Source organism: Diabrotica virgifera, chromosome 8 (genome assembly GCF_917563875.1).
Source record: "Diabrotica virgifera virgifera chromosome 8, PGI_DIABVI_V3a".
NCBI classification, from domain to species: Eukaryota; Metazoa; Arthropoda; class Insecta; order Coleoptera; family Chrysomelidae; genus Diabrotica; species Diabrotica virgifera.
Window position 1 is genome coordinate 88,194,745 of NC_065450.1, and position 11,560 is coordinate 88,206,304.

Genomic DNA, 11,560 nt, shown 5'->3' on the forward strand with positions numbered 1-11,560 from the left:
TAATACCTGTCCATTGCCTTATGTTTCGGAGCCAGGGCATTTTCTTGCGTCCTATTCCTTTCTTGCCTTCAATTTGCCCTGGATTATAAGTTGAAGGAACTGGTATTTTTCGTTTCGCATAATGTGACCCAAATACGCCGTTTTCCTTTTCTTGATGTTTTCGAAAAGTTGGCGCTCTTGGTTGATTCTTTTAAGGACATCTACATTTGTGACTTTCTCTGTCGATGGTATCTTTAGGACACGGCGATAAAGTCACATTTCGAAGGCTTCTAATCTGTTTATATCCCTCGTTTTTTATAAAATGCTTCGCATTGTATATAATCTAAGATGCAACCATGAAATATCAAATTTTATTGTTTTATACGAGGTATGTAAAAAAATATGAATTTTCGCTCAACAGTAAAGTACCTTTATATTTCACAATATCGAAAATATTTCACATATCACCAAGAGTTCACCAAAATCATATATAACAGAATCTACAAGAGTGAAGCGGAAATCAACGAGTCACAATTTGGTTTTAGGAACGCTTTGGGCACAAGGTAGGCAGTGTTTTATCTGCAAGTATTAGTACAGAGGTGTAGAGATATGAACAAGGACGTCTACATGTGCTTTGTAGATTACTCGAAGGCCCTTGACAATGTAAGACATGACCAACTAATTGAAATTCTACAAAATATAGGAATTGATGATAAGGACATTCGAATTGTGACAAGTCTCTACTGGAATCAGACAGCCAGGGCAAAAGTCGGCAATGCGTCCACAGAGAGCATTGATATCAGAAAAGGTGTGCGAGAGGGATGTTTTCTCTCCCCTCTCCTTTTTAATATTTACTCCGGACAATTTTTTAAAAAAGCACTAGATGCAACAAACGAATACATAAAAATCAATGGAGAATTGACAAGTAACATCCGATATGCGGACGATACAGTCGTACTTGCCAGTAGTATCGATGAACTACAGTATCTTATGGACAGGGTGCAAAGAGCGAGTGAAGAAAGAGGACTTAACCTCAACATAAATAAAACAAAATGGATGCTGGTCAGCAAAACTCAAAAACCTGCCAGACAATTGAAAATAAAAAACCAATCAATTGAACACGTTGACTCGTATATATACCTGCGAACAGTCGTCAACTCTAAATGGGATCAAACAACCGAAATACGATCTAGAATTGAAAAGGTTAGAGCAACATTTAACAACATGAGAAATATAGACACCAATTCCGACATATCTCTCCCACTAAAAATACGGCTGCTAAAATGCTATGTATTTCCAGTCTTGTTGTATGGCGCAGAGGCATGGATACTAACGGAGACATTAATAAGGAAGTAAGAGGCATTCGAAATGTGGGTGTATTGAGGTCTCCTCAAAATATCCTGGACGACTTACACCACCAACGTAAATGTATTGCGCCGAACAAAAAGAAATCTCTTTCACAATTAAGAAACGGAAACTTGAATACCTCGGTCATATTATGAGACATGATAAATATCATATACTCCAACTGGACCGAGTGGATCAACATGGATCGAGTTATTCAGATACGCCGAAAACAAGATTAAAATTGCTATGATGATAGCCAACGTCCGCAACGGACAAGGCACATGAAGAAGAAGAAGAAGAATATCAAAAATGGTTATTAAGAAAAGTTGTTTGGAATTAAAAACTATGGTTAAATATTCAATTATGGTGAACTATAAAAGTACTTAACTGTTCCGTCTTCTAATGAAGATTGGCGGTCACTTTTTTAAACGCTTCTCTGTCTTTTGCAACGTGATATAGCTGTTCAACACTGAGTTTAGTCCAATCTCTGATATTCCTCAGCCAAGATTTCTTCTTTCTTCCCAAGCCTTTTTTCCCCTCTACTCTTCCTTGCATGATGACGTGTAGCAGAGAGTATTTATCGTTACGAAGTATGTGGTCCAAATACTATGTTTTTCTTATTTTAATTGTGTTCATAAGCTTCTTGCCATGTCCAATTCTTCTTAACACTTCTTCGTTTGAGACTTTTGCCGTCCAAGGAATTTTTAGAATACACCTATATAGCCACATTTAGAATGCCTCCAATTTTTTACTTTTAGAGTCCAAACTTCTACCCCATATAGTAGTTACGACCGAACATAACCTTTGACGAAAATTTTTTTACATACCTCATATAAAATTGAAAAAGTCTGATATATGATGGTTGCATCTTAGATTTTAGACTAGATAGAGTATTTTATGAAGAATAACTTTTTTCGTAAAATTGGCAATAAAATAGTTATCTATCATAATTGAAATAAAATAATGTTGGAACTCCGTAATTTGAGAAAAGTTTGCAATTTTTTTTTTCAATAAGAAGGATGTAATTGCACATTAAAACGTAGTTTTAATTACAAACTATTTTCATAGTAACAATTTTTGATATTCTGAAATATCAAAACCTTTTATTATTTAAATATTTGCCCTTTAACGAAATTCATATTTTTGACATACGTTGTATAAAATTGATAAAATTTTATACCTGATGGTTGAGTTTTAGATTTTAGACTATGCAGAGCATTTTATGAAGAATAACTTTTTCGTATGATTGGTAATAAAAAAGTTTCTCATATGGTTCCTACTTACGCAGACATACTTTATAATAGCTAAAATTTTTTGAATTTTCAAATTGTAATGCCATATTCGGATTCAGCGTAATCAAAAACAAAAAAAGAAACATATTTTATCAAAGACAACTGATGAATTCAACGATATTGTTTTCATCCATTTAAAAAAATGTGATATCATATAATTATAAAAATACATCCTTCTGTCTTTCTGCTAACACAATTCCTCCGTCAGTATACCAGGTAGAATGACAGATGATGTGTCAAATGATAGATTATAAGCGAAGGATCCGTCGAACTCCCAGGATAATTACAGCTTAAGATAAAACAAATCCGTCTCAATTAATAAATTTTACAATATTGTACGACAATCCAAAATTTTACGTTTAGTTAAAATGTTAACAGAAATGTTAACAGAAAATAAATCACGTATGATGATTATTGAAACATAAATTTTTCTTGTTTTTTCATTCATTTCTAGAATAGAAAATCGACTTAAAGATTTTGACCCTTCCTTAATTTTTTTATGGCGGCGACCCTGGAAGGATGGTACTAAAGGTGAGAAATTTAACCTAGTCTGTCTGTTCATCTATGCGTCCTACCGCGAATAAGACTCCTCTTCACTATACCAGGTAGACTGACAAATGAGGTGTCAAATAAAAGCTTATAATCCAAGGATGGTACTAAAGGTGAGAAATTTGACTTAGGACTTCGGTTTTAAAAATGCGACCGGAAGTACTGTTTTAAAGTCACCGGAATAGTACAAGTGATAGATTATTCGACGCGCCTTCGCAAAACGAGAACAAATATATACTTTCGGTTTCATGACTCTCTGTCCGTCCCTCCGCGAATACAACTCCTCCATTATTAATACAGATAGAATGACAAATGAGGTGTCGAATGAAAGCTAATAAGCCAAGGATAGTAGTAAAGATGAGAAATTTGACAAAGGACTTCGGTTTTAGAGTTAAGCAATCGTAAGTACTGTTTTAAAGTCACTCAAAATATGATATGAATGTAAATAAATATGACTCAAAATTAGTAAAATCGTATATTAATCGACGCAAAGTTACACGAAGAGTTCAACTATCGACTTCCAGTTCTACTTGCGATTACTTTGGGTGAAAAGCTAAGACTTACGAAGTCCACTTACTTGTTTCTAAAATTATTTATATACAAAAATTGTTATTATTTAAACAATTAATAAACAATTAGCGGCTAAATCTTTGAAAAGAACTTTTTATTATAACATGTATATAAAATAACAAAAAAAGTTTTAGAAAACTATAAGTTTGAGTTTTTCGGAAACAATGCATGCTTTGTATTGTACCTTGCAACCCAAGATACAAGTTATTGTACCCATTATCTAGCAAACAACCTTGAGAAAATAAAATGACCTTTTCTACACGGACATATTCTAACAGAGCACAAATAGCATTTAGGATCACATTAAAATGAAATGATAAACTGGACCGAGGTATTTGATAGTGGCAACGTTGCGGACGCAGAAATAGCTTCCCTATGAACAAAGATACCCTTTGCGGACACAGAAATGCCGGCTTGCTGTAATATGGTATATTTGGACGTTCCAACGATAGCAAAATATGTGGCTGCAAAATTGCTATCGCAGTGAAAGTAAAACTCATCTCCTTTATTCTTAGAGTATATAGAAAACTGAGTTGATGCCGAAGTAGCCATGGTTGCAGGATATCCAACAATGTTCTAAAATATAGATATACATCAATTTTTCGAGTGGACGCACAAACATACCTATGGTAAAAGGATGCAGCAATGATGGTAGGATTTATATATATATATATATATATATATATATATATATATATATATATATATATATATTGTTGTGATCTTGATTATTGATATGAGATAATATTCTTATATGTCATTTAATTTAATCAATGCATTAATCATAATCTAATTAATTTACCAGATCACATATCAATATGTTTTCAATCTCAGGGCGAATTATAAAATTAATTACTTACTCTCGTGGCTTCTAAGTATTTCTCAATGGTTCCTAATCGGGATAGGAAAGAAAAGAGTAAAATAATACACACATATGGGTTACAATTATAATCAAAATATTGTTTATTTTATTTAAATGGCAATCACTGCTTAATATTTGCTAGATCTTATTTTTCTTAAACATAACATTTACAAATGGGAATCTTATTTCCTTTTGGTTTCCAATTGAAAGTTTGTATTAACATTTAACTATTAGGATTTATTAGCAACAATTCTATTTAAGTTTGATGAAGCTTTTCTGATATTATTTATTATGTTCTTCAATTTATAATGTGGTATTTAATACGAAAAACCCATACATTCATGTCCAAACAAATGAGACTGACCTTTTTCTGGTGAACTGAGAATGTCTTCACACAAGACCCGTTTCCTGCTATCCTTGGCTGCGATCAAAACCTCGTCCTGGCTTTCAGTAATGTTCTCCTTTGAAAACTAGCTCGTATAGCTCTCGTACCTGCTTCTGTCGTGATGCTGTATTCTACCTTTTTCGAAACTGCAATCAGCTACCGGGACACTCTTGGCTCAAGGAGGTTCTTTTACTCTCAACCTGGCCTACCTCTCGTTCCACGATAGATACTCCACACTCACGGAACTACACCGGCTTTCTCACTCTCCGTACACTACCGTCTACTACTGGACTTCACTTCTCGACAGCTCAAAACATTCTGATCTCTATTTGTCATTCATTCCCCTACTTTCTAAATATCCCTTCCAGATTCACAAATCAACCTTCCACCACCAACTCTCATTCGCAGTATTCCTCAAAACCAATTTTTAATCTTTCTAAATATGCTTAATGGATTTCAAAAAAAAATAGTTAATTCCCATTCTAAAATTACTTTCTACTATTTACAAAATTTAATGACCTATTATCTACTTCAACTGAGTCTTATTTAGCATAGACTAATGATCGAACCTTCCGCGAACAACGATAATGACCTATTATCGATTTCAACTGAGTTTTATTTAGCATAGGCTAATGATCGAACCTTCCGCGAACAACGATAATGGTACGCGCCATTCACTTTGTTTATTCTAAGCGCATTGTCCCGAGTTTCGTATGCTTCTTCTAATCACTTCTTAAAATTAAATATAACAATTTGTTGTATACAGGTTGTTCTAAATTTATATGCCCGTGGTTGAGAAAATTGAAAATATTTTATATTAAATTGAATTCTGTTTATAATTATCAAAATTTAATTTTCATATCAAATAGACATATAACAAATCCCCGCCTTGTATTCGATAAAATTTATCTGCATTTTTAAATAAATTTTCTCGAGGCAAAACCAACTCCCTGTATATTTCCTTACTTTAATCTACGTCTTATACCCTAACTTACTATCTACTTCATGTAATTCTGTCTTTTATTCGTGATATTTGTATACATCGTGAATATTATAAATTCCTCGGATCTTTTCCGAGTTCCTGTGCCTCAACTCATAACTATTTATCCCATTTTCATTATTCACGATGTACGGGCCTTCGAAAACAGGCATCAACTTTGCGCAAATGCCCCCAGGAAGATTTGATATTCGTAATGCCCTCACGAGTACTTTTTCACCCTTTTGAAAAGTCACTGGTCTTCTTTTTCTATTTTGTTCCTGTCTTTGGATATATTTTTCGTTGCTTCGCCGTAATCTTCTCTGTACGGTTTCAATAACCTGTTGATATTCTTTTGGATCTTGGTCTTCCCATGGCTTTATCGGCAGTACACCCTTCATGATGTATTCTGGGGTCTCTTTTGTTACTGTGCTCGGAATTGTATTTAGATACCTTTCTATTTCCGCCATTTTCCTGTCCCAGTGGCGATGTTGACCATCTGTTGCAATGCGAAGAAATTTCGTCACTTCCTGTATGAATCGTTCCGAAGGATTACTCTGTGGATGCCTGATGCTGACAAAATTTGTCTCTATTCCTCGTTCTCGAAGTTGTCCCTTGAAACGATCATTTCGGAAATACGTTGCATTGTCCAGTAGAATCTTTTTTGGTGTTCCTATTATGGCTATAAAATTGTCGATTTTTCTTAATATTTCTTCCCCCTTTGTGGTGCGGCAACTATATAATTTTACGTATTTTGAAAACACATCCACCATTACCAGAATATGTTTGTTCCTTTTAGTGGTCATAATTAGATCGCTTAACATATCTATTGCTACAATGTCTAGTTTGTTTCGGGCTTCAATATTTTTGGCAACATTTTCGTTTTTGAAATTCCGACTCTTATACTTTTGACATACATCGCACTTCTGGGTAATTTCCTTTGCAATGCGGTAATCCTGTCGGCTGATGTAATTTTCCCTAAAAACGAGCCAAACTTTTCTGCTACCGATATGCCCATTGTCCTCATGTAATTTCTTTATTATCTTTTCGGCCAATGTCTGTGTCACTAAATATAGTTCCTTTCCGTCTATTCTCTTAAAATATATGTTATTTTCTACTTCCGCTCTTCTTTTTTCTCTTTCCTGTAGGTCTTCCTGGTTTGTCCTTATCTCATTTAACGAATATATCCCTTCTTCTTGTATTAATCTATTTAGTCCCACCTGTAGAGTAATTGTTTCCTTTTTTCCGGTGTCCTCATCCCGTGTTAGAGCGTCGGCTATTATGTTGTCTTTCCCTTTTATATATCGGAACTCAAAATCATACTCCTGTAATAATAGAATGCCTCTATGTATTCTATTATTTACTAATCTATTCTTCATGATATGTACTAAAGCTGCATGGTCTGTTTCGATTGTGAATTTTGCTCCCAATAAGTAAAACCTCAATTTGTTTACGCAATATAGTACACTGGCAAACTCCAATTCTGTAACACTATATTTTTTCTCATGTGTTTTAGTCACTCGAGATATAAAACATATCGGCACTTCTTGGTCGTTTTGTATTTGAGACAGAACTCCTGCAAATTTTTGTATGGACGCATCAGTTCGGAGTATAAAAGGTAAATTGTAAATGGGGTGGTATATTTTCGTTCCTTTTGCGAATTCTCGTTTTAATGTTTCGAAAGCTTCCTCCTGTTCTTCTTTCCAATTCCATTTTATTCCTTTTTTAAGCAATTTTATCAGAGGGATTTCCTTTTGGCTCAAATCGGGAATCAGCTTTTTAAAATAATTTATCGTGCCAAGAAAACCTCTCAATGTTTTCAAATTCGTTGGTCTTGGGTATTCATCTATGAGCTTGACTCTGTCTTCGGCTAATCTTACTGTTTTGGTGTCCAATTGAAAACCCAAATAAATGACTTCTTTTTGAAAAAATTGACATTTTTCAATGTTTAATTTCAATCCCGCTGTGTCCAATTCTTTCAGAATTATTTCTATGTGTTCCAGATGACTCTGAGTATCTTGTGAAAAAATTAATAAATCATCGATATAATGAACTATGAAATCTTCATGGCGATTCAAAATGGTATGTAGAGCTCGGACGAGTGCAGCACAAGCACTCTGCAATCCAAATGGCACTACCTTAAACCGGTAGACAATACCATCAATAGAAAAAGCGGTGTAGTTTCTACACTTTTCAGCTAACGGTATCAACCAAAAACTGTGTTTTAAGTCAATTTTCGAAAATATGTGTGACCCGGTGATTCTTCCAAAAATGGCCTCGATGTTTAGAGGTGATTCATATTGTGATACAGTGTGCTGGTTGATATTCCTGGCATCTAAACATAATCTCAATTCTCCATTGCTTTTCTTTACTATCACAATCGGGTTAACATACGGTGAATCACATCTTTCGATGATTTGATCTTCCAACATTTTATTTATTTCTTCTTTCACCTCTTGTCGATACTTGTATGGAATCGGGTAAGTCTTTGATCGAAAATTTCCCAAGTTTTTCACCTCAAATGAATGTTCGTACTTTTTAGCCACTCTGTTTTCCTCATTGATCAAATTTTCGTAGTTTCTTAACATCAACCGTAATTCTTTTTCTTTCCCTTCTCCACATATCAATTTTCTGTCTTTTTTCTCAGACTCAGATTCTTCACACATGTTTACCGTGCATTCTGCATCCTCGTTTGCATATACCTCCTCTTCAAATACCACTGTTTCAATCATATTCTTTTCACTTTCATTTTTTAGCTTTATTTCTTCTTCTCCTGAGCTCGTCTCTTCTTTTGAGGAATCCCAGGTTTCCTTTGTTTCTGATACTCTCAAATTTTCTTCTTCTGGGCTCAACTCTTCTTTTGAGGAGCCACAGGTTTCATTTTCTTTTATCCTTTTCTGACTTTTTCTCCCTTTTCTTCTTTGTCCTTGCTTCGTTGCCAAATTCATTTCCACTGTTTGTTCTTTACCTGATTCGTCCGTATTTTGTTTCTCCTGTTCCTTGTCCTGTTCCTTTTCTTTTTCTTCTGTTAGTTTCATCGTATTATTTTTAAAATCTATCACTACATGTTTTTCTGCCAATTCGTCAACTCCTACTATCATGTCATGTGACATATTTGGCATTATTACACATTGTAGTGCATACATCTTCTTACCCAGTCGTACCATTACTCGTATGCCTTCATTTATAGTTGCCAATGTCCGTTTGTTTGCGCCCACTAAATTTACCCTAGGTATTTTGTAAATTAAATTTGTTAAGTTAACTTCTTCTATTAGTTTTCTGTTGACCAATGTTATTTCCGATCCAGTATCTATCATAATTTTAATTGGTGTCTCGTTGATAAATCCATCCACAAATTTTAAATTAATTCCATTTTTCTTTTCGTTGTTTCCTGCCAATTTAATAAACTCCTTGGGGTGACAAAAGATTCCTGTTTGTTTTTTTGTTTTTAGTGAGCGCCGTCGTGAAAAAAACGCCGGTTGCTCATTGTTGTTTATATTTTCGTCATAATTTCTCTCTCCGTCATATTCTTCTGTCTGGGTATTATTTACCTCTCTTCTATTTTCTCTTGGTCTGTCGGATCTGTTTCGGTTTTCTCGATATCCCTGTTCATTTTGTCTACCATTATTTCTGTTTTCTTGATTTGAGCGTGTGATGTTTCTACTCTGGTATTCTCGATTTCTGTCCTCATTCCATTGCCTATTTCTTTGTTCATAATTTCCTCTTCCGTTGTCTCTATTTTCGTTTTCCCTTCTGGGATTAAAATCTCGTCTTGTATAGTCTCTCCTATTTTGATTTCTCTCTCTGTAATCCTGTGTCTCTCGGGGCCTGTAATCTTCTCGCGACCTTCTTGATTTTCTTTCTCTTAGACGTGATTCTCTTATTTGTAGGAATTGGCATAAACTATCTATGTCTTTGTAATTTTGCAATGTGATATGGTCTTCCAGCGTTTCCTCGAAATGTCTTGCAATCAGTTCGACTAATTGTTCCGATGAGTAATTATATTGTAAATGCTTTGCATTATTGTAAATTTGTAAAGCATATGTCCTTTCTGATACCCCCATCCTATCATTGTATTTCCCATTTTGCAATTCCTTGTTAATTTCCAATTGTTGGACTTTTCCCCAGAAATAATTCAAAAATTTTTGTTCAAATTGTTGCCAATTGCCGAATTCTTCTTCTTTACTATCGAACCATAGGCTTGCTTCATATTTGAGATGGTTTCTGATAGTTTCTTTTGCTGTTTCGAAATTTCCGATGTGCTGTATTTTCTTTTTCAGGCTATTTATGAACGGCACTGGGTGTAATCTTCTTACATCCCCGCCAAACCTTATCTTCACGTCATCTGTGCTATGTATAACCATTTCTCTTCTTTCTCCGACATTTTGTTGAATATTGATTTCCGCAATCTTTCTTTCCACTTCTTCTCTGTCTGCTTTAATAGCGTTTTCAAACTTGTTTTCCAAATTTTCTATTTCATTCACAGACATTTGTTTTCAAGAAGTACTGTCCCCGCCAAATATGAAATTTTACTAGTATGTTACCAAGACGACTTTTTCTCACCCAAATATTATAAATTGTCAATAAATATATCAAATGTAAATATCGTAAAAATAAAATATTAAATCAGTTATGTAAAATTTGTACCTAAAGAGATCTAAAATTTTATGTTATCAAATGTAAGTATCTCACTTTTTACCACAGGCATATAAATTTTCAAATACCGGCTTTACTCTTTCTATCCTTCAAATTTGCCACTAGAAATACTTTACAATGCTTTCCACGTTGGACGACAGTTGTTGTGATCTTGATTATTGATATGAGATAATATTCTTATATGTCATTTAATTTAATCAATGCATTAATCATAATCTAATTAATTTACCAGATCACATATCAATATGTTTTCAATCTCAGGGCGAATTATAAAATTAATTACTTACTCTCGTGGCTTCTAAGTATTTCTCAATGGTTCCTAATCGGGATAGGAAAGAAAAGAGTAAAATAATACGCACATATGGGTTACAATTATAATCAAAATATTGTTTATTTTATTTAAATGGCAATCACTGCTTAATATTTGCTAGATCTTATTTTTCTTAAACATAACATTTACAAATGGGAATCTTATTTCCTTTTGGTTTCCAATTGAAAGTTTTTATTAACATTTAACTATTAGGATTTATTAGCAACAATTCTATTTAAGTTTGATGAAGCTTTTCTGATATTATTTATTATGTTCTTCAATTTATAATGTGGTATTTAATACGAAAAACCCATACATTCATGTCCAAACAAATGAGACTGACCTTTTTCTGGTGAACTGAGAATGTCTTCACACAAGACCAGTTTCCTGCTATCCTTGGCTGCGATCAAAACCTCGTCCTGGCTTTCAGTAATGTTCTCCTTTGAAAACTAGCTCGTATAGCTCTCGTACCTGCTTCTGTCGTGATGCTGTATTCTACCTTTTTCGAAACTGCAATCAGCTACCGGGACACTCTTGGCTCAAGGAGGTTCTTTTACTCTCAACCTGGCCTACCTCTCGTTCCACGATAGATACTCCACACTCACGGAACTACACCGGCTTTCTCACTCTCCGT